Below are 21141 nucleotides of genomic sequence, written 5' to 3' on the forward strand. Positions count from 1 at the left end.
GATGGAACCTTCGAGCATGTAATCCCGGCTGCGCTTCTCACGTACAATGGAAACCTTTGTCTGTTTCATCACCGGGCCTCGGGGCGCATCCACCCCCCGATTATCATGTTGATTATATGCTGAGGTTCCACCGGTTCAGCCCGTTTGTTTGACTCTCTTTCCTTGTAGTGGCCTTTAGCTCGCTCACTCAGGAATTCACGTAGGTGACCATTTTTCAGTAACCGGGACACTTCCTCTCTCAATTGGCGAGAGTCTTCAGTTCTGTGCCCATGGGTTCCGTGGTATTCACATATCACGTTCGGGTCCTACTGACCGAGATCCAATCTCAATGGTCTCGGCCATCTTGCTTCTGCGATACGGCCTATGGCCGAGACGAGATCCGAGGTGTTGATGCTGAAGTTGTACTCCGATATCCTCAGCAGGTCTCTGTTGGTAGCCGAGCTCCCGACATCATTTCTAAATGACAGACCACGGCTGTTCGATGGCTGCTTGGTCCGTTTATCACCCCGACTGGAGAATTGGCTGGGACCAACCCTCGATTTTTCCGACCTGAAGCTTGGCTTTTCTGAATGAGAGTACAGCCTGTATCTTTCCCTCGATGGTCTTGACTCCGGCTCGTAATTTTTCCTCGGTCTCTCAAAGCTTTTGCTCATATTTACAGGTCTTGGGGGGAGCTCAAGTTGGTCATCCTCCACCTGGATCTTTGATTAATACCTGTTATGAACATCAGCCCAGGTCACAGCCTCGTATTCCAGCAAGTTTTGCTTTTAGCTTGAACGAGGTCGTCGAGCTTCGAGGATTAAGCCCTTTGGTAAAAGCTTGGGCAGCCCATTCCTCCGGAACCGGAGGGAGATCCATCTGTTCCCTTTGGAATTGGTTGACAAATTCACATAATAACTCATCATCCCTTTGGGCTATACGAAAAATATCCGCCTTACGGGCCTGCACCTTTTTGGCAGCGGCATGAGCTTTTATGAATTCATGTGCAAGCATTTCGAAAGAAGTGATTGAATGCTCAGACAGATGATCGTACCAAGTCAATGCTCCCTTCGACAGAGTTTCCCCAAAATTTTTCAACAACACGGATTCAATTTCATCCTCTTCGACGTCGTTGCCTTTTATGGCACAGGTGTATGAAGTCACGTGTTCCTGCGGGTCCGTTGTGCCATCATACTTCTGGATATCCGGCATTTTGAACCTCTTCGGGATCAATTTTGGAGCCGCACTCGGAGGAAAAGGCCTTTGAATGTACCTCTTTGAATCCGATCCTTTCATAATAGGTGGAGCCCCCGGGATATGGTCCACCCGAGAGTTATATGTTTCCACCCTCTTCTCAGTTGAGTCTACCCGCTTCGCCAATGTTTCGAGCATTCAGAACCTCGGTGGATGAACCAGCTCCGGGCCTATTACTCTTGATCATCCGTGTTTCGTCCTCTCGGGGGCCATTTCATCATTTTTGATTTGAAACTGGGCTATTGCGACTCTTTGCTCGGCAATAGCTTCTCTTTGTTCTTGCAACATTTCAAAAATTAAACGTAAGGTAATATCATCCGGGGTGTCAGACACTTTCCGGCCTTGTGCCCGGGACAAAGTAATTGAATTGTAAGTATTTAAGGGATCAGTGGCAGGCTGGGCGGCATTCTCCTGGTTCACGGTGTTCTGCCGGTTGAGGCCCTCCCTCGAATCAAGGGAGTTTGGGTCGATGGGATCTGCTAGTAAGCCCCGTAACCCACTGTTCTCATTTTCGGCCACAATGTCGTTGTTTTTGACGTGACCAGATTGTCCACTGCTTGCCATTTGGTCCGTTTTCACAGAGATGAACAAAAGATTCTTTAGTCTTAACGGGTAAGAGAGAGAAGCCAAAGATTAAAAGACCACTATTATCCTAGCCCCACGATGGGCACCAAACTGTTTACCCCGAATTTAGGTAATCAATTGAATTTGTAAGTGAGGTATATGATATGTGGGCAAACTTTAATCTATTTTGGTTTTTCGTGGAATATATATATGGATTCGTGTGCAATGGTTTGTCTATATGAATATATGCGTTAATAACTTGAATAAATACGTTGCTATGGATGATCAAGTAAATGATGTTAGAAGATTAAGCTAAAGACAATAATATTCCACTGATTCGGGCCAAGGAGAAAAATGATATTTTGATTTGCTATTACAATGCTCTAGATCTCAAAAAGCTAACCCTTAAAAGTAGGGTAATGCCTCCGTTTTATAGTTTTGCCTTATGGGCCTTGCATACAACATAAAGCCTTGTTAGAATAAAGTAAACCTTAAAAGGATAAGGTTGGGCCGTACGGTCTGACACCCGTACGGTTGTCGGTACAATGTGATAGAACGATGTTGACGCGTGGCGATTTTGCAACTGATTAACCGGACTAACGACCACGATCAACTCGATCATACTGAAACCGGACCAACGGCCATGATTAACTTGGTCATGGAGAAACCGGACCAACGACCACGATCAACTTGGTCATGGTGAAACCAGACCAACGGCCACAATCAACTTGGTCATGGTGAAACCGGACCAACGGCCACAATCAACTTGGTCATGGAGAAACCGGACCAACGACCACAATCAACTCGGTCATGGAGAAACTGGACTGGCGGTGATGCGGAGTTTGGTTCGGAGATACCGGACCAAACATATTTGCTTCACTTTTCTCAGGTCAGCCGCAGCCGGTGCAATTCCACTAGTTCTAAGGGAAGACTCGGTGGTCATGCCTGTCTCTTCTTATCTCCGGTCCCCGATCTCACCGGTCTTGCGTATATCCGGTTTTTACCGTATACACTTTGCGAGAAGACAACTTTAATAAAAGCATTGTCTCCAACTCACCTTAGTTTCTTCTCTTTGAATGTTATATGCTCCATGCAAAATCACTCATTAAGCACCGAAAGGTTGAAATCCACATTGAATTCCATCACCAAAGGTTAATGATTATACCACTCCTGTTAGTTTTCAAGAACTCTAGGTTCAAGTTTTCACAATCTAAATTGATGGTGATTCTAGTTGTGTATTGCGATATCATCTACTAATGTCGTTCATAAACTAAATGGGTGAAAATAATTTTCACCCCCCAACTTTACTTTAAAAATCAAGCCTCCCAACTTTGAACTATAGACATTCTTCCCCCTTTATCCAATGTAATGACTATTCACCCTTGTTTTTTTAATCCTCCATTTATGTAATACATTTTTATATTATATATTATATTTATATTTTTAATCTAGATATTTATAGATTCTTATATAAGCTCATTAACATTATAAGTAAAATAATACTTTTATGAATTTGTGACAAAATCTAATGCTATTTTATATGATTGTTATTTCAATATTATATGCAGTAAGTATGTATATATGTATGTATATTTAAGTTTCACTTCTCTCTTATTATCTATTGTTTATATAAATAAACAAATGGTTGTCACTAATGGAATATTTCTTAAATTATAATAAAATTCATTTACAGTATAAATAAACCATTCTTAAAAATTTGCCTCTATTTTTTAATTGTTTTTGTTACCTGCATAGAAATATATTTATAAGTTATTATGACCTTTTGTCATAACCCAAATAGCCGTGAGTGGCACCCACACAAATCCCCTAGTGGGTGAACAATCACCTTAACCCCTTTCCTTATTCATTTGAACAATTATAAATTAATGACCAGAAATAAATCAATAATAAGTCTAAAAATCATTGCCATAAATAAATCAATAATAAGTCTAAAAATCATTGCCATAAATAAAATAAGTGCAGAAGTCCTAATTATTACAACCCCAAAGATCCGAAAGTCATCGTACAAGGACTCTAAAACATAAAGCTATCTAATGAATGAAATAACTGTCTAAAATAATCCTAAATGTCTGGAATGAAAGTAGACATCCAAATAAGAGAAGATCTTCAGGCGGCATGACATGGATAGTTGCTCACCCTCGGATCTAATCGGGAACTGGCCTCACGCTACATATGAGGTCTGGAAGATGTCTCTGGCACACAATCTGCACTTAAATAAAAAGTGCAGTAAGGTAGTGTCAGTACAAGCACTATGTACCTGTAGATATCATAGGCCGACTAAGATTAGTATCATGTATACTTCATGAAATCAATAAGTTAGGCAGATATGCACAACAACACATAACCAAATAATGCCATCAACAGAAATCAGCCAATACAGGAATAAGATAAATCCAGCTATCAATCAATCAATCACCGAGTTGATATAAGATCTGTCATCAGCCAACAACAGAAATAACATGAGTCCAATGCAATGCAATAAAATAATGAAAGTATCTCAACTGTGTACACACATGCTAAATGGTACTGTTTTCCCAAATAGTCATGACCTGCAGAGGACCCATGGTGTCCATATACCACTCGCTCTGAAACTGGCCTCAGATGACGAGCCCATAACTAGGCCACATCCTCACACCCTATCAAATATGTATTTATATATATTTATATCTCTATATCTGATCACAATATGAATCTCAACGTATTTCCAGTCCAACAGTCAATACTATCAATGTCAATGAATACAAGGCACCATGCCACAAGTCATAACAAGACTAAGATAAATTCACTCAACACAGCTTGAATATGAAACCATCTCAATCAACGAGAAGAGTATATATTGACTCCTTTCTTTTTAAAACACAATTTCATCTCAAGTTTTGGTATATGAAGAAATGACAACAAGCCCACATAATCAGAATTCACACCAACTAGATCATACTTTCTCCTATCAACTTCATTACATATACAATCAACTAACCAAAGTCTAACTCAAGTAAACCGTAACCTACCTCGTAACCGAACTGGAACAATGCAATTATTCTGCAACAGTTTTCCCCTTTCGCAAAGCTTCAGAATGTTCAAAGTCTAGAAATCATAACACTAAGTGAGTAGGGGGATGGAATTAAAAGGGACTTTTGAGTTATTTATTTAAGAATTTAGGACACAAGTTTTAAAAATTAGGTAAGAGGGATTCTATTATAATTAGGTATTAATGGGGTTATGCTCATTTAAAAAAAAAATTATACATCAGAAAGCATTGGGGCCCACCAACGGGTTTGGATGATAGTGAGGTAAAGGACATACATGACATTAGTATACATTCATAAATTAACTAAGTACAAAAATAAAAGCTATAATGATTATTACAATGCCCAAAAATGAATTACATCAGCTTTGGGCCAAGCCCACTTAATACTTAGAAACGGCAGAATAACGGAAAACAACCCAAGCATGCAACATGCCCATAAATAACCAGAATAATAACCACACACGGATGATAGGCCCAAATAACAAGCCCAGACTGAAAATTTCTTAAGTATAGAAGGTAATATACATGATATACCACAGATATACCACTGCTTTTTTATCTCAAATTTTTCTATGTTTTAAACCACGATATACATGATATACTAGGTGATGGGATTGTATATATAGAGCAAAATCCTTCAAAGGGACATACCCTCATATACACTAGATATACGCTATACACTCCTCTCCCAAATACCACAATTTTCCCAGCAATAGCTAAAGGGTTTTTTCAAAGTTTATACTACTCAATATTCAACTAACAATTAAGGCAAATACTCAGTCAAGAATAAATTCAAGTAGAGGCATCAAGGGGCAGTCTAGCCAACACAAGAAAGGGAGGAAATAAACAACTTCAAACAAGACATAAGTTCCTCATGAACCAGCTTCAAAATACTAATGCAAAGAGCGATTGTTGCAGTCAAAACATGGTCAATTAGACTAGAATAGGACAGTACCAATCTAGTTTTTTGGCAGACTTTCTCTTCTTTACTTCTTTTATAAAAGGAAACTTGTAATTAGGTTCTTACTAGTCTAACTTAAACAATCACCAAACCACCAGAAAGGTTTACCAACTAAATTCAACACATCTTTCAGGAATTCAGGGATACCAAAGATTTAACAATGGTGCACACAAAGTCCCTAGGCACAGATCAGGCTAAATTAAAACAAACCAAAGTGACCAATTTATTAATCAAGCCTTGATCACTAACATGGAAACTTCATCTAAGTATAGGGTCAAGGGCAAGCAATCAGGTGAACCAAAGCATGCATACTTTCACAAGAGGTTTAAAGCTACTTTTACAGTTTTGGCAATTTATTAATTAGGCCAGCTTAGTAATCAATGGTGTGTAGAAATAAGACTCATAACTCTACATTCAATAGCCCATTCAAGTTGCACTACAAAAACTTAACAAGAAGCATAAAGATCAGCCTTAGCACAAGAGAATATCACGCAGTTTCCATTTTTTAGTTTTGAGAAAAAATAAGCAAAATTGCAAGCAATAACACAATCTCTAATCTTTAAGTCAACATGTTTGTTTTCTTACAATTTTAGTCAATTTAAGTCTTATTTAGCAAGTAGCAAACTCAGTTTTTTCTCTAAGACAAGCCAAATGGATTCAAGACAGTGCAAATTTCAAGATAAAACGTAGTAGCCATTTGCCACTTCAAGGTAAAAAATAAGCTCTTTTAAACCTCTATATGACTTAGACGATTCAAAACAGAATATGTATCAAACAAACAAGGAATGTCTAATCTTTTGTTATTTCAACCCTTGATACTTCAACTAAGCACACATAAAGCATTTAAGAATTGATTAGGCTTCATTTTAACAACATAAGTATCCATTTTAACTCTCATGTCAACTATTTGTAATCTTAGGGTCCTATAGGCTATCAACCTCACTTCAAACCTGTAGGTACACTCAGCCAATTTTAGTGGATCATATACTCATTTTATTCCTTATTTCAAAACAGTAATGACACTTAAGCAATTTCTAGAGTTTCAAATTACAAATCAACTTCCAAACATGGCCTAAGGTCATCTCCACAAAGAAACTGTAAGTTCATTTAGCCATAAATCAAGTTGTAAAATGACTTAGGACTAGTTTTTGTATCATATATAGTAAAGGGATGACAAGACATGATCATTAGATTCATAGTAAACTCAAAGTGCCCAGTGTTGCAGGGTATAACTTTGCCATGGTCCCCTTAAGTCTCTATATCTTAGCTTAGGTTCATCAGGAAGTCATAGAGACTTAGTTTATCACAAAATTGCTTTAACATACAAGCAGTCCTACAAAGAAAATTAGGACAGAGCCTTAAGCTATTATCCTCAACCCTTTACTTCTAGATTTGAACAAAACAGAATCAATCACAAATACAGGAATCATAAATAGAGTTCAACTAATGATGTAAGTCAAATCAGAACCAGAAAATCCACAAGAGTAGGGAGGAATATAAGACTATCTTTAGGAATAAACATGAGGCAAGTAGGGCTAAAGTAAGTCACAATTGATGGTTAGTTCACATTGAAAATAATTATAAGTTCTATAAGTTCTAAAGGAGGTTCATGTCACTGCCCTAGGCCACAAAGTGATACACTCAAGAGTATTACAGTCAACAGAATAGCATATGCAAGTTGCAGGGTCAGTCATAAGAAAAGAAGGCAGGAAAGTCATGAACCATCACTAATGCTCAGTCTCCAGAATCCATGTTTTTGGGGGTTAGACTTTTTGTTTTTATCTGAGTGAGTGTCAACATGATATGGCAAACAAAGAGCATACGTAGAACTTATATGGCCAAGGCATTCTCATCAGAACATATTAGCAATGGCTCAAGTAGAAGGTTAATGCATACACAAGACTAAAGATAATCAAATCCCTCTAATAAACTAGTTGGACAAATTAGAGACCTATCCAGTTCTTTACTTTTAGACAAATTCTTCTTTTTAAAGTCTCCAATTCACATTTAAGCATTCTAGTGTCCCTCAAACAAATGTACAAGGTCATTTCCAACTTTCAGATGTCTAGGCAAGTCAAAGAATGTCAAATGCATATCAAATAAGGCAAATAGTTATAAAAGCAGACAAAGAATTCCTTTCTTATAGTCTTAACATGTTATTCAAGTCAAATAAAATAAAATCAAGGGTTTAGGAAGTCATTCTTCACAGGTTTGGAAAGAAAATAATCCCAAAGGGATGAAAACACATTCTAACATCCATAATACCAAACAAGCAGGAGTTTAACACCTTTTAAGTTCAAATATACATGAATAAGGGTATAAGCATAATATATTGATCCTTCAAAGTTATTTTCTCCATTTTAAGTAGTCCTAGGAGATCATGGAAGTTAACACACAAGGCAGATTCAAAAAGAAACAGAGGTGTACATGAACAAGTTATTTTTTTAAAAAGGGAATAAAGCCTTAATTTCATTCTTTTGAAGCCAGTTTTATTTGGATGATCACTTAACCATCTCAGAGATGCTCATATCACTTTCAAGTTACCATTTGAACTAGGACTTAACTAATGATTAATGCACACAAGAAAACAGGCTTTCTTTAGGGCTTTAAGCAGTTTTAGATAATAAGCATATGACAGTCCCTCACAAAACTAACAAGGTAATCCACACTCTATTAAGAACCATCCAACAACTAGAACGAAAACTAGGTAACCATGACAGGACCAAAAGATATTCAGGAAACACAGAAACAACAACTGAATGTAAGGAAATAAAAATTTCCTTTCCAGCCTTTTAGGACTAACATATGAGGCAATAAACAAGATTCAAAGTGAACACATAACTTATTTTAACCTAGTAAACCTTAATGCTCAGTAGTTAACTGCTAAAGAATCTTTCTTTTCCCTTTTTAAACTTCATTATGCCCATGTTATATCATGGCAGCCTTAAACTTTTGATGAAACAATAACAAAACAAGACTTATACCAAAAAGATTTAAAATCACATATAAACAGATACAAACACTAAGTTCTTTAAATGGAATCTTAAAATGACTTTAGAATCACATATAGGCAGACAATGCATCAAATAAATTGAAACAATAAATTTGAAGGAAAAAAAAACTAGAATAAGATAGTACCTTTCTATGGGGCAACCAAAAGATCAAATCAATAGGGATCAAATCACAACTTCAGCACCAACACTAAAGCCCTTAGAAATCAACCTTTTCTTTTATTAGTATATCTAGAGTAGTCTAAATAGGATACATATATTGTAGTGCTGTTGTATATCTAGTAGTGATATAATATAGTATATAGGCTATGTATATAGGTGGTTTATGTATGGAATATATTTGGAGATAAGAGAGATTTTTTTTTACTTCAGATTTTCTCAAAAAAAAAAAAAACTCCCAAAAGGAATAAGACCCCTCTTATGGTCACTTCTCTCTATTTATAGGAACAAAAATAGGTCTAAGGAACAAAAATGGGAAGGAAATCCCACTTACCACCGAATTCCCCCCAATTTGAAACCCTCATTCAAAATTCAAAAACTCCAGTAAAATTCCAACAAAATTCCAGCTAATTTTCGTACTAATTCGTACCTCAACCAACCAGAATTTTACATATCACACAAAATAATGAACTTATATCCTAAAATCAAAAAATAAAATCCAAGAAATCAGCAAAATACTAGGATAGTACACCTAGTCATTAATAGGACAAAAAACCAGTACATTCAACAGCTAAAATAGGATATAAACCCCTAAAATAGTACCCAATCTGAGGGAATTTCTAGGAAATTTCCCTAGATTCCCTCATTCAAGTGTGCACGGCGCACAAGCTGGCTAAAGGCTCATGGCCCTGCCCATGGTAACCACGCACAAGAGGAAATCTAAGTAACATCCTAAAGAAAAACCCAAATCGCGACTGGTAATTAAAATTATACGAAATTGAACCTGGAAAACGTAAGAGTTCATGACTGGGCATGAAAGACCTCATAAATCTGGCCAAAAATGGTCGTGAAACGCCATGGCATCGCCGCCATGGAAGAACCCTAAAGTCGTGCAAATCGCCTGGTGGAAGAGAAAGAAAGTCGGGGTGGGAAATGAAAGTTGGGGGTGGGGGTGGAATGTTTATTTTAATAAACTTCCACCCCTATTTTTTTTATAAGTACCCCCCCCCCCCAGTTTTAAAAGGGTTAAATTCAACCCTCCTCCATTTTAAGTTAAAATAAAACTAAGTATTAAAATACGCGTATAAAAATATTTATTTAGGCAGATAAAAATTTAAACCTTGTAAATTTAAAATATTAGCTTCAAAACAAGCCTAATATTGATATAGTTCCGGAGAATATTTAAGCATGCGAAAAGTGCGGTAAAAAATAAATCGTAATTCATACGTCGTCTTAATTAACAATTTTTCCGAGTTAGACTGAGCAGGATACGCATTTTATTTTTGAATTATATTTATGAAAGTAAATAACTCATAATTTTCTTGCAATTATCAATTTTTACAGAATAATAATTAAATGTCAATTTTTTGCAATTTTCTCTGAATTTTTGAAATTTTAATTTTGAAGGTGAATCCTCGCTCCGTCTTTGACTCGGGAATTTTGAGAATTAAAATCGCGTCATATGTGGTGAAAATTAGGTGTCAACAATGCCTACCAATACTGTTGTTTGTACTGACCTGCACTTGCTGCATTCTTTTATGAATGCAGAGTACCAGGTTGGATCCACTTCTGTGACCCGTGGCTGATCGATATTTCGGCTTTCTCTCTAGTTTTTAGGCTGAGCATGGTGTCCGTTGATCCTGAAGACTTTCCTATCATATGTCTTACTTTTATTTCAGAGACATAGACAATTGTGTATTCGTATTCCAGATTGTACTATTCTCCCTAGATGCTCTTGTATTATTCAGACTAGACCCGGGGGGTGTTTATTGTCTTTCGCACTTTCTAGTACTTATATATAGATATATCGTGAGACTTACGTATTTATTCTATTCTGCTGTCTTAAATTCATTCTTTCGTGTATTTATTCATTGTTGGGTTAAGGGTTCGCTTACCGAGGTGAAAAGGTAAGTGCCCGCACAGCCTAAGCAAAATGGATCGTGACAAGTTGGTATCATAGCCCTAGGTTACCCGGTCTTTAATACAAGAGCGTGTCTAATATATTCTCGTGCATCGGTACGATGAGCTCCGTACTTATCTGCGGTAGGCTATAGGACATTTAAGAAATCTCACTTCCTTTCTTTCCGTCATGCTATTTTATTCAAATTGGTATCTGGAAAGATCAAATTAATATCTGACTCTTATCTCTTCTCTCACATATGGTGAAGACTCGATCTACTATGGCCCGAGGTCAGGTGCCAGAGCCCGTAGCTACGGCTGGCACCCAAGGGCGAGCGACAACCAGAGGGTGCGGTAGAGCGAGAGGCTGCGGGATTGCCCCAGCCAGGGGTAGAGCTCCGACAGTAGGACAGCGCCGAGAGAGATCTCCGTCCCCTGAGCCCGAGGATGTGGCTCCAGCTCAAACAACCTAAGGTTACTTCTAATCAGGCCATGCATGATACTATGGCCAGAGTATTGCTTCATCTTGATGCCCAGCAGGCGGCAACGGGTGTTACTAAACCCGACTGGGGTTCACAGACTAGGGTTGGGACGCAAACCCCTGAGCAGGGACCTACGAGGGTAGTACATCCCGCTGCGGCTATGGCTCCTCGCATTGATGCGATACTCGCTCCTGGTGAGGATATTAGACCCATGGAGGCATCGTTATGACTGCTGTTGATGAGGACCTGGTGGGAAGATTCAGGAAGTTAGAGCTATCGAGGTTCTCTGGTACTTCTTCTAGGGATTCCTATGAGTTTATTCTTGATATGCATAAGGTGCTGCACCATATGGGGATAATGAAGACCCACGATGTTGATTATATATCTTACTAGTTTCGCGGTGACGCGAAGACGTGGTGGAGGTATTTCGTGACGTACAGACCTGAGAGTTCTCCTCCTTTGACTTGGACTTAGTTCTACCGGGCCTTCCTTGAGAAGTATATGCCCCGGTCTTTCACAGAGGCTCGTAGGGAGCAGTTTTTACACCTTGAGCAAAGGGGCATGCCCTTGGAGTCCTATGTGACACGTTTTATTTATCTGGCTCGTTATTCCACTCCATTGATCCCTACTAAGGCCGATATGATCAGGCGCTTTATTGGAGGACTAGTGAGCTCTCTACAAATTTCTTGCCTTCAGATGGAGTCTATGGGGGCTTCCTTCTAGTCCATTATCGAGCATGCTTCTATGGTTAAGGGCGCTATGGCCCATGCTTTTAGTGGTGGTGACAAGAGGCCACGTCAGACTAATAGTTTTGAGGGTTCTAGTACGAGGGGCGTCGATCAATTTTCGAGGTCACCTCAGCCCTATTCCGATCGTCCCGTGTATTCAGCATTACCGACTTTCTCTAGTGGGCCACCTAGGCAGAGAGCTCCTGAGAGTTCGTTCTCCAGACCAGTGGATAGGGTTGCTTTATCCGGGTCTTCAGGTTCCGTGTTTCAGTACTCGACTCCTCTTACCCGTTACTCTTGTGGAGAGGTTGGGCATGTTGCCAGGAGATTTCCCCGACCTAGGCGGGATTATCAGCCGCCGACGACTCCTGTATCATCCGGTGGTCGATGTGGGACTTCTCAGAGAGGCGGTGCTCAGTTAGGCTGCGGTACTTCCCATGATTCTAGAGGTGGGTCCCAGCCAGCTAGAGGTGGTACTCAGAGTGCGAGAGGGGGATCCCAGACTGGGCGTGGTGGAGCCCATTGTTACTCATTTCCTGGTAAGCCCGAGGCAGAAGCCTCAGATGTTGTGATCTCAGGTACCATTTCTGTCCGTCATAGAGCAGCATTTGTGTTATTTGATCCTGGATCCACTTATTCGTATGTATCTGCATTTTATGCTGTTGGTTGGGATTTGCCTTATGATAGCATATATATACCTATTCTTGTGTCTACTTTGGTCAGAGATTCTGTGGTTGTTGATCAAGTCTACCGGTCTTGTTTGGTTACTTTTATGGGGTGCGACACTTGGGTAGATTTGATGATTCTTAATATGGTGGACTTTGATATTATATTGGGTATGACCTGGCTTTCTCCTTATCATGCGATCTTGGATTGTCATGGCAAGACGCTCACCTTAGCTATGCCGGGCATTCCTAGGCTTGAGTGGAGAGGTACCCCTAGTCCCACTCCGAAGAAGATCATTTCCTTTCTTCGAGCGAAGAAGTTAGTGAGTAAGAGGTGTTCAGCGTATTTGGCACATGTTCGTGATACGACTGTTGCATCTCCACCTTGAGTCTATCCCTATTATGAGCGAGTTCGCGGAGGCATTTCCATCGGATTTGCCGATTATGCCACCCGATCGCGACATTGATTTCTGTATCGGTGTGGACTCGGGCACTCGTCCCATTTTCATTCCACCATATCGGATGGTACCTGCCGAGTTGAGGGAGCTTACAAAACAATTTCAAAATTTATTGAGCAAGGAGTTTATTAGACCGAGCATCTCCCCTTGGGGTGCTCCTGTGTTATTTGTGAAGAAGAAAGATAGGACCATGAGGATGTGTATTGATTACCACTAGTTGAACAAGGTCACTATCCGGAACAATTGCCCTATGCCTCGTATTGATGATCTGTTTGACTAGCTTCAGGGTGCTTCGGTGTTTTTGAAGATTGATTTGCGTTCTGGCTATCACCAGTTGAAGATTAGGGCGGAGGATATTCCGAAGACAGCATTCTGGATGAGATATGACCACAACGAATTTTTTGTGATGTCTTTTGGGCTTACCAATGCCTCGGCTGCATTTATGACTTTGATGAATGGCATATTTAGGTCGTTCCTTGATTCCTTTATAATTGTGTTTATTGATGACATCTTGGTGTATTCCAAGAGTAGAGTGGAGCATGAGAGCCATCTTCGTACTGTTCTTGGGTTGTTGAAGAAACATAGCCTATTTGCTAAATTTTCTAAGTGTGAGTTCTGGTTAGCGTCTGTGGCATTCTTGGGCCACGTAGTGTCTAAGGAGGGGATTATGGTTGATCCATAGAAGATTGAGGCTGTGAGAGGTTGGGCGAGGCCCACTACTGTTACTAAGATTCGTAGCTTTGTGGGTTTGGCCAGTTATTATCGTCGCTTTATAAAGGGTTATGCTGTCATTGTATCATTGTTGACCCGATTGACTTAAAAGGATGTTCCCTTCCAGTGGACAGATGATTGTGAGGAGAGCTTTCAAAAGCTCAAGCTTCTTTTGACTATAGTCCCGATCCTAGCTGTGGAAGGTAAAGATTTCGCTATCTATTGTGATGCTTCCCTTTGGGTGCGGTGTTGATGCAGGAAGGTAGAGTGATAGCTAATGCTTCCCGTCAGTTAAAAGTTCACGAGAAGAATTACCCTACCCATGATTTGAAATTGTTGGTCGTAGTCTTTGCCTTGAAGCTTTGGAGGCACTACTTGTACGGTGTCTATTGTGAGGTTTTTACCAATCACCGTAGCCTTCAGCATGTGTTTACCCAGAGAGATCTTAATTCCAGGCAGCGCCGATGGATAGAGCTCCTGAAAGACTATGACATCTCTATTCTGTATCATCCCGGAAAAGCCAATGTGGTGGCTGATGCCTTGAGTCGCAAAGCAGTGAGTATGGGGAGTTTAGCCGAATTGATTATTTCCGAGCATCCGTTGGCCATAGAGGTTCAGACACTAGCCAACAATTTTGTCCGTCTTGATATTTCAGCCCTGGGCAGGATTTTGTCCTGTATAGAAGCGAGGTTATCTTTTTTAGATCGGATCAAGGCTCATCAGTTTGAGGATGCTCAGTTGAGTAAGATCTAAGATAAAGTTTCGAGAGGTGAGGCCAAGAAGGCCATGATTGATTCTGAGGGCATTCTGAGGATTAGAGGATGTGTGTGCGTTCCTCGTGTTGGTGATTTGATTCAGTTGATCTTATCTGAGGCTCCTAGCTCTCGCTATTCCATTCATCCGGGGGCAACTAAGATGTATCGAGACTTGAGACAGCACTATTGGTGGCGTCGGATGAATAGAGATATAGTTGATTTTGTGGCTAAGTGTGGAAATTGTGAACAGGTAAAATGTGAGCACTAACGGCCTGGTGGGGTGCTTCAGAGGATGCCCATTCCCAAGTGGAAGTGGGAGAGGATTACCATGGATTTTGTCATGGGTCTTTCAAAGGCCCTTGGCAAGTTTAATTCTATTTGGGTGCTAATGGATCGGTTCACGAAGTCCGCTCACTTTGTTCCAATTCAAGTTTCCTATACCGCAGAGAAGCTAACTAAGATGTATATTCGGGATATTGTGAGATTACATGGGGTTCCTGTTTCTGTTGTATCTGATCGGGGTACTTATCTTCACTTCTCGATTTTGGAGGGCATTTCACGAGGAGCTGGGTACTCGATTGGATCTTAGTACATCTTTTCATCCCCAGACCGATGTCCAGTCCGAGCAGACCATTCAGGTGCTCAAGGGCAAGTTGAGAGTGTGTGTTATTGATTTCGGTGGTCACTGGGATCAACACTTGCCCTTGGTAGAGTTTGCGTATAATAACAGTTATCATTCGAGTATTGGCATGACGCCGTTTGAGGCCTTATATGGTAGGAGATGTAGATCTCCGATTGGTTAGTTTGATGGGTTCGAGGCTCAACATTGGAGCACGGATCTATTATGGGAGTCTTTTGATAGGGTGAGAGTTATTCAGGCCAAGCTTGTGGCAGCTCAGAGTTGGCAAAAGATGCATGCGAACCGGAAGGTTCGGGCTTTGAAGTTTGTTATTGGTGACCAAGTTCTATTGAAGGCTTCACCCATGAAGGGTGTTATGAGGTTTGGTAAGAGGGGCAAGTTAAGCCCCAAGTACATTGGTCCGTTTGAAATTGTGGATTGCATCGGTGATGTAGCTTATGAGTTAACATTGCCGCCAGGCTTGGCGGGAGTTCATCCGGTCTTTCATGTTTCGATGCTGAAGAAATACCATGCCGACAGTACCTACATTGTCTGTTGGGATTCTATATTGCTTGATAAGAATTTGACTTATGAGGAGGAGCCTATCGCTATCTTGGATAGGCAGGTTCGGAAGTTGAGTCAAAGAAGATTGCTTCCGTGAAGGTGCAATGGAAGCACCATCCAATGGAAGAGGCTAATTGGGAGACCGAGTCCGACGTGCGTAGCCGATATCCCCTGTTGTTCACCGATTCAGGTATTTCCTTACTTTCTTTCTTTTCTTCGCTCGAGGAAGAGCGACGGTTCAATTGGTATCTGATGTAATGACTCGTTTAGTCGTTATAGTCTTTTAAGCATTTTTGCTCGTTCCCGAGCATTGATTAGCTCACTTTTGACCCGAGGGGATCGCTGACACGCTTCTCTAGGTGCCTAGACCGGATTCGGACAACTTTTGTGAAAATATAAGCTTAAAGTGAAAAATGATTGACCCAAAGTTGAGTTTTGGGCAAACGAACCTTTGTCGGAATTCTGTCGATTCTGAGAGGCTTGGATGGTCGTTTAGAACTTGTGTCTGTATTTGGTTCGGTTCCTAATGCACTTGGATGCATTCCGGAACTTGGGTGGAGAAGTTGGGATTAAGGCATTGGAGGTTGACTCGATCAATGAGACATCCGTTGGGAATTCTAAGGCCACGGGCGCATTCGTAGCGCGTTTTTATGTGCGTCTATGTATATGGCATGAGAGCAGATGGCCTCGAGAACTAGTCAGAAAATCAGATCGAATTGTGAGACTTTGGGAGTTTTCTGGTGTCTGGTGCCCGCTTTGGAGGCACCAACACCGTGGCAGCGGCACCGCTGGAGCGGTCCCAGTTCCGCTGAAGAGGGTGACGGGCAGTTTTGTAAAGTTAATGTAGTATTAAAAACCCTTAGACCCTCATTATGTCCCATTTCAATATTTTAGCTTGGAGAAACTGCTCTTAAGGATATTTGAAGGAGAATCTTGGAGGTAAATCTTACTCATTCCTTCATTCTTCCTTTAATCCACTCTCATGTTAGATCCCCTTTTTCCCTTAATAAACCTATGGTGATTGGAGTTCAAAGGGGTTTTTGGAAGAACATTGTCCCTAGGTTTTTAATGATAAATTGGTGATGTTTACGTTAGATATTAACTAACCTAAGCTTATTAAGGATATATCTTCCACTTTTAGCGTTGAATTTCGGAATTGGAGACTTAGGGTTTATACCCGATTTGGGAGTTTTGCTTGAAATCATAAATTAGGCTAATCCTTGAGCTAAATCGACAATTAGTGGTTGGGTTATGATTACCTAGTACTTAATTTGGTATTTTGCTCTCGAATTTCCCGTTTTGCCCTTGTGAGTCCGTTTCCCCAATTTCTAGGGTTAGAATTTACCTAATTGAAATAGTAGCAATATTAGTATCATTCTTCATGGTTTCTAATATAGAATTTGATTATGCTTAGACTACTTTGGTTCCGAAGTTCAGCGGAAGGGCAAGGCAAATGAGTGAGTTGTTGGTGTTGCGGTTCGGTAATCTAGGTAGGTTATGGCTTGCCTTTGGTGAGACTTCGTATAGCGAAGCACATATTTAGATTATAATGTCGGAGACAGCATTTGAACCTTCAGGTATGAAGTCGGGTCGGATATTGCCTTAGGTTGGGCCCTATTGTGTGTTAGGACTAGAAACCCCGTTATGTGTGCTTGATTGTTCCATTGCAATGGTTTGATGCCATGCGTAGTTGGTAGATATTGGAATCTGTTTATTGTCTTGATTGAGATAGAGTTGACATACCCGTTGGTGGTATTTATACTTGGATGTGTTGTTGGCGTACCCACTTTTGGTACCGGTGATATTGATATATTGTTGGCATACCACTGTTGGTATTGTGATATGATACATTGTTGGCGTACCCCATTGTTGGTACTTGTGATATTGAACTTAATTGTTGAAGATTGATGTACGCATTGCACGCATTCTCACACATTCATGATGCATGGCCGATACCCGGTGATGATCCCCTATCGTTGATGGAAGTATACTGATATTGTGATAAACTCTTTTACTTAAGTGACTGTGAAAAGGCCGATGTCCGAAGATCAATTCTGAATTCGTTGATTGTATGAAACTGATATTTGATAAACTCTTTAACTTGAGTGATTGTGAGAAGGCCGATGTCCGAGGTTCAATTCCGGAATCGTTGATTGTGTGAAACTGATATTTGACAAACTCTTTTACTTGAGTGATTGTGAGATGACTGATGTCTGATGATCTATTCCGGCGTCATTGTTGCATGGCCGATTCCGATGATATCCCGGAATCATTGTTAGTGCATGGACTCCGCGGGTCCCCCAGGGTGGTGCCGGTGAGAATCCCCCCATGGACAAAGATCTGGGATCCCGCTGTCTATTGGGCAAAGATCCAGGACGGGTGGCACTTAGACTTCGCGAGTCACGCTGGGTTGTGCTACCGAGACGTCGATATTTCCGTCCGGAGTACATGTGTACCTTATTTGCATGGCATTGCATTACATTCATACCATTATTGCACTGCATTGCATTATGACTTGATTGAGATACTTGGTGATTGGATTGTGATGATTCGATTTGTTCAGATATATTCAAACTTAACATATTTGGGTTTAGATGCTTTACATAGGCGATGACAGATACTCGGTTGTGATTATATTGTCTTATACTTGCTAGTTTCCTTGCTTATCTGCTTTATCTTCTGAATTGTGTTAACTATTCTTAGTCGGCCGATGATACCTACCAGTACTGGAGTTTGTACTGACCTGCACTTGCTGCATTCTTTTATGAATGCAGAGTACCAAGTCGGATCCACTTCTGTGACCCGTGGCTGATCGACATTTCGGCTTTCTCTCGAGTTTTCAGGGTGAGCATGGCGTCCGCTGATCCTGAAGACTTTCCTATCATATGTAACAACAACAACAACAACAACATACCCAGTGAATCCCACAACGTGGGGTCTGGGGAGGGTAGAGTGTACGCAGACCTTACCCCTACCTTAGGTAGGGAGGCTGTTTCCGGGAGACCCTCGGCTCAAGAAAAGGCATATGAAAGGTCAGAGACATATGTCTTACTTTTATTTCAGAGACATAGACATTTATGTATTAATATTCCAGATTGTACTATTCTCCCTAGATGCTTTTGTATTATTCAAACTAGACCTTGGGGGTGTTTATTGTCTTCCGCACTTTCTACTACTTATATATAGATATATCGTGAGACTTACGTATTTGTTCTATTCCGCTGTCTTAAATTCATTCTTTCATGTATTTATTCATTGTTGGGTTAAGGGTTCGCTTACCGAGGTGGGAAGGTAAGTGCCCGCACGGCCTAAGCAAAATGGGTCCTGACATAATGAGGGACAAAATACTATTAGCAGTTGATCTACATGGTGAATGGATAGAGACTGATAAGCGTTATAGTTAGAAGTCGAAGGGTGGTCTTACAATACCGATACTAGTGAGGAGGGATGTTACGTATGATGAGTTTGTTGATATTGTCATTACTAGGTGTAAGTTATCTTGTGCGCCGAAGAATCTCTCAACCACTTACATGGTCAGCATTGTTGCAACGGAAAAAGCACATTTTTCTGAAATAAATGATGATGTTGATTTGTTCACTTATTTAGCTGATGTTGACAAAGATAGTCGTTGTTGGCCTATTCTAAGGGTAAATGTGGTTGAAATTGTGCCGATAGAAGTTCCAGAATCTGGAGAAGCAGTTGGAGTGTTCCCTGGACTTACAAGCAATGCAGTAGGCTAGAAATTTTTCTGGATTTGATTACAATACAGCGGAAGTAGAAGCAACTTCAGAGTTTCCAGAATTTGATTACAATACAGCAGGGGTGGAAGGGGCAGAAGAAGATACAAATTCTCTTATTAATCCGAGCAATACACAGGGTGTTGAGGGCTCAACACTGTCTCACCCCATTTTAACCGGAGTCAAAATTAGGAGTATGACGTATTGGTGATTCCCGTTTATTTTGTTTTAAGGAGTCGCCACCTAATTAATTTAACGGTGAATTAGGACACCTAAATGTTAACTAAGGCAAAGTTAAAACTAAACCTTAATTAATAGTCTGCTTAACCAGTGTGATTCTAGGTAAGGGCTCTATATTATCCTAAAGGGAAGGGGTTAGGCATCCTTTAGAATCCGTTAACTTACGGTTATCCGACCAAACTTAGGTTAATTAATTAAGACTAAATAAGGTGCTTCAAATTTTAAGAAAAGGACTAAGGATTGTTGCCAAGGTTTTAAGAAAAATATAAGAAACACGACCTGAAAATAAGGTTTAGAAAATATAATAATTTGCATAACAGAAGGTTTTTTTTTTTTTTTTAATGCTATTCGAAAACAAAATTTATAAATGTTGCCAAAGCCTTAAACAAAATATAATGATGCAATTTAAAATGATACAATATAATAGTTTGCATATAAATAATAGCTTCTAGCAAATTTAAACTTTGAATAAAATTATCTTATATAAAAATATGACGGTGTAAACAAAATCTAACTTTATTTTATAAAGGACGTGAGTTTCTTTTCCTCTTGCTATTTAACTAGTTCAACTACATTCGGCTAATTGGACAAATCTTGAAAAAAGTTATTTATAAACATACGTGAATTCATTTTTGTCATATCCACCACATTTCCAATTTTTAAGATAATAAAGAAACAAAAGGAATCCTTTAATTTAAAACATGTGCTCACGCTATTTGAAAGTCAATTATTCTAATGAAAATAAATATTATAGATACTATGAAAAAATTTAACAAAAGAGAAGAAATCTTAGGTAATTAACTATTAGTTTTCCTTTAAGTTAACTACCAATTATCCCAAAAAACTAAACCCACTAATTTACTAGAATTCCTCTAAGTTAAGAAAAAAAATAAGATGAGGTTAGTCATACAAATCAAATAAAAATACACAACAATAAAATAAGATAGAGGGGAAGAAAATTAAATGAATCTGGCCCATTTTCCAGGCCCAACTGCTGTGAACTATTCATGCTTTGGGCTTTGGCCCAATAGATTTTATATATTGATGCTGCGGATTGGCTTGATGGGGAATGACTCGAGAGGATTTCGTTGGGCTTTTAGCCCAACAACGAATGCAGGAGAAGAACGAGTCCCTCAGATTCATATGCGAGGTTCATGCAAAAGATAAAAGGAAAAGGAAATGATTAGTATATAATCAATAATAAGACTAAACGTAAAATAAACTCGAAACAAATCAATAGATTGTGTATATTATATGTATATCTCGTGTATACGCATATATATCTCATAAACAGAACAGTACACGG

The 21141-nt window shown here is 39.7% G+C and overlaps 1 long non-coding RNA gene across 1 annotated transcript; it reads right to left on the reverse strand.

Moving 5' to 3' along the window:
- Positions 1-3760: 3760 nt before the first annotated feature.
- Positions 3761-9891, reverse strand: LOC132599798 (uncharacterized). The gene is made up of 3 exons (XR_009567021.1): positions 9762-9891; positions 4827-4902; positions 3761-4022 (listed from the first exon to the last, which is right to left on the reverse strand). It is a non-coding gene; the product is annotated as an uncharacterized LOC132599798 (long non-coding RNA).
- Positions 9892-21141: the final 11250 nt, after the last annotated feature.

Source organism: Lycium barbarum, chromosome 6, assembly GCF_019175385.1.
Source record: "Lycium barbarum isolate Lr01 chromosome 6, ASM1917538v2, whole genome shotgun sequence".
Lineage (NCBI taxonomy): Eukaryota > Viridiplantae > Streptophyta > Magnoliopsida > Solanales > Solanaceae > Lycium > Lycium barbarum.